Genomic DNA, 3,929 nt, shown 5'->3' on the forward strand with positions numbered 1-3,929 from the left:
TCCTCTGGAGAAGGAAATGGTAACCCACTCCAGTATTCTTGCCTGGGAAATCCCATGGACAGAGGAGCCTGGTGGGCTCGAGTCCATGGGGCCACAACGTTTCTTTAGCATCCACTCAGGGCTATTGACTGCCTTGTAGTAGCAAAAGAGTCAGACACGACTTAGCGACTATACAACAATATTCCACTGTGTGCAGGTATATGTATATATGCATAAATATATATACTAGCGATCTCCTAATTTTAAAAGCAGAAAATTAAAAAGTGCTCAAGCATTGAGGGCTTGGTCCACTCACCTTGAGTCACTGCTTGAAAACGTGGACCTTGCAGAAAGCTGAACTCTAGATAGGATGAAGAGAAGCAGTCCCTGGGATAGAATCTATTGGCAGTTTTCATAAGTTGGGAAGTATTATATCGTCTCTCATTGTTTTTTGGGGGGAGGATGGACCCCAATGACTGAAGGATCTTATTTACTGAGTTCAGGCTTAGCCTCCCTGTTGTAAGGCCTTCCATGGCCTTTTCTCTGCTCACAGAGAACATTAGCAAGTTCATGGGGATAGCAGGCTTGAAGGAGCTGAGCGTGAGCTTACATGTGTATGAAAAGAGCACTGTGAGGGGAGAAAACCGAGATGGATTGAGGAAAGGTTGGAGGAGCCAAGAGAGGAGAGAGAACGAAAGCAAGGAGGCCAAATGGGGACTTTGGTTCATCAAGAACATGGGATATCACAGCGGCCCCTTCCTCGCTCTGTCTACACAATCTTTAGCAAAACATATGTGGCCGACTCCATGTGCTTGTGCCAAGAGAAGTCATTGTTGGCGGGGGAGGAGTTTGATAAAGAAGGACAGGAGACAATTGACATGTGAGGAACAAATCTAACACTTGGACAAACTTAATTTTAAATATTGATCAAAAGTTGGTGGTGATGACCCAGTGAGTCTACTCCTAGGAGTACATGTATCCAGAGTTGAAAACAAGTGTTTCAACAAAAAGTTGTACCTGACTGTTCGTGGCAGCACTATTTCCAATAGCAAAGATGGAAAACAACCCAGACGCCCTTGAGTGGATGAATGATAAACGAAACGTGGTCTGTTGTTACGATGGAGCGTTATTTGGTCCCTGAAAGGAACGCAGTACTGAAACACGGTCTGATGAAGCGTGGAACCAAATGAAAGAAGCCAGTCACAAAAAACCATGTGACATAAGTCCACTCATCTAAAATGTCCAGGACAGGCAAATCTGTGCAGACATAAAGTACATTAGTGATTGCTTAGGGAGCAGGGCACCTCTGGAGGTGACGACTTAACGGTATAAAGACTCTCAGACCAGGACAAAATTCTCAGATCAACTGTGGTGATGGCTGTGCAACTGTGAATATACTAAAATCCATTAAACTGTTGACTTTAATGGGAGAATCATTCGGTATGTGAGCTCAGTAAAATTATTTAAAAATAGAATAGTTGAAGATTTCCTTGGTGGCCCAGTGGAAATCTAAGACTCTGAGCTCCCAATGCAAAGGGCCTAGGTTCAATCTCTGGTCAGGGAATTAGATCCTGAGTGCCACCACTAAGAGCCGGCATGAAAGTGAAAGTGAAGTCGCTCAGTCGTGTCTGACTCTTTGCAACCCCATAGACTGTAGCCTACCAGGCTCCTCCATCCATGGGATTTTCCAGGCAAGAGTACTGGAGTGGGGTGCCATTTCCTCCTCCAGGAGATCTTCCCAATCCAGGGATTGAACCTGGGTCTCCTGCATTGTAGGCAGACGCTTTACCATCTGAGCCACCAGGGAAGTCCAAGATCCAGCATAGCCAAATAAATAAATATGAAAAGTAGAAAAGTCGGTGGAACACCTGCAGAAGATTCACAATATATAAGATGCCATGACTCATCCACCCAAAACCACAGCCTGATGTCTTCGTCAAGCGGGTAGTAGGGTCTGGACCATAGGGCAGAACCAAGGGGCGAGGGTTGGACTAGACATTTCCTTAAAGACCCCCATTGAAAACAACACCAGCCTCTTTGCCACATGAAAGAGGGGAAAGGTGGAGGAACAGAAGTCACCAGCACCCTCTTCTGTGGGGCAAACCCCTCTCAGCCCTTCCCTGTTGACTGTCATGGCTCTGCCCTCTGAAAACATGCTGTATTTCATAAACTGGAAGTAGCACCCAAGACAAAGTGTGTCTGTTTAGAATTAAGGCCCTTTTAATATTAGAGATTAATGGGGGTCAACCAAGAGGAGAGGGTGGAGGGCCTTAAGGGCTCCCCCTTCTCTCCTTGCAGTATGACTTGAAGCCTGGGCCAAGCATCAGTGCAGCCTCTGGGACTGTCTGTGGTCTGGCTGGGACCAACACAGGGCCAGGATCCTCTGGGTCTAATTCTAAGCACTGAAACTTTTTTTTTTTAACTGAAGGAGAGTTGATTACAATGTGTTAGTTTCTGGTGTAAAGTGACTGAGTCATACATATGTATTTTCTTTTTCATATTCTTTTCCATTATGGCTTATTATAGGATATTGAATACAATTTGCTGTGCTATATACTAGAACCTATATACACTGGGACTATAATTTTATACGCAGTGTTTTTTACCTGCTAATCCCAAACTCCTAATATATCTTTCCCCCATCCCCTTTACCCTTTGGTAACCAGAAGTTTGTTTGCCGTGTCTGTGAGCCTGTTTCATAAAAAGTTTATCAGTGTCATATTTTACATTCCACATATAAGTGATATCATATGGTATTTGCCTTTCTCTAACTTATTCCACTTAGTATGATAATCTCTAGGTCTACTCATGTTGCTGCAAATGGCATTATTTCACTCTTATTTTCTGGTTCGTAGTATTCCATTGCATATATGCGCCACATCTTCTTTATCCATTCAGGGGTCAATGGACATTTAGGTTGTCTCCATGTCTTGGCTACTATAAATAATGTTGCAATAAACATTGGGGTGCATGTATCTTTTTTTAAATATTTTCACTGGACTATAGTTGATTTACAATGTTGCCTGGAAGGTATCTTTTTGAACTATCAGTTCAGTTCAGTCACTCAGTTGTGTCCGATTCTTTGTGACCCCATGAGCTGCAGCACGCCAGGCCTCCCTGTCCATCACCAACTCCCGGTGTTCACCCAAACTCATATTCATTGGCTTGGTGATGCCATCCAACTGTCTCATCCTCTGTCATCCCCTTCTCCTCCTACCCTCAATCTGTCCCAGCATCAGGGTTTTTTCCAATGAGTCAGCTCTTCACATCAGGTGGCCAAAGTATTGGAATTTCAGCTTCAACATCAGTCTTTCCAATGAACACTCAGGACTGATCTCCTTTTGGATGGACTGGTTGGATCTCCTTGCAGTCCAAGGCACTCTCAAGAGTCTTCTCCAACACCACAGTTCAAACCCATCAATTTTTTGATGCTCAGCTTTCTTTATAGTCCAACTCTCACATCCATACATGACCACTGGAAAAACCATAACCTTGACTAGACGGACCTTTGTTGGAAAAGTAATGTCTCTGCTTTTTAATATGCTGTCTAGGTTGGACATAACTTTCCTTCCAAGGAGTAAGCGTCTTTTAATCTCATGGCTGCAATCACCATCTGCAGTGATTCTGGAGCCCCCCAAAATAATAGTCTCTCACTGTTTCCCCATCTATTTCCCATGAATTGGTGGGACCAGATGCCATGATCTTAGTTTTCTAAATGTTGAGCTTTAAGCCAACTTTTTCACTCTCCTCTTTCACTTTCATCAAGAGTTTCTTTAGTTCCTCTTCACTTTCTGCCATAAGGGTGGTGTCATCTGCATAGCTTAAGTTATTGATATTTCTCCCAGCAATCTTGATTCCAGCTTGTGCTTCATCCAGCCCAGCGTTTCTCATGATGTACTCTGCATATAAGTTAAATAAGCAGGGTGACAATATACAGTCTTGACATACTC

The 3,929-nt window shown here is 43.6% G+C and overlaps 1 non-coding gene across 1 annotated transcript; it reads right to left on the minus strand.

The window, feature by feature from the left end:
- Positions 1 to 1,714: 1,714 nt before the first annotated feature.
- On the minus strand, positions 1,715 to 1,786 carry TRNAC-ACA (transfer RNA cysteine (anticodon ACA)). Its single transcript has one exon. It is a non-coding gene; the product is annotated as a tRNA-Cys (tRNA).
- Between the last annotated feature and the right edge of the window lie 2,143 nt (positions 1,787 to 3,929).

The sequence above is a fragment of the Bos javanicus genome, chromosome 18 (genome assembly GCF_032452875.1).
Source record: "Bos javanicus breed banteng chromosome 18, ARS-OSU_banteng_1.0, whole genome shotgun sequence".
Lineage (NCBI taxonomy): Eukaryota > Metazoa > Chordata > Mammalia > Artiodactyla > Bovidae > Bos > Bos javanicus.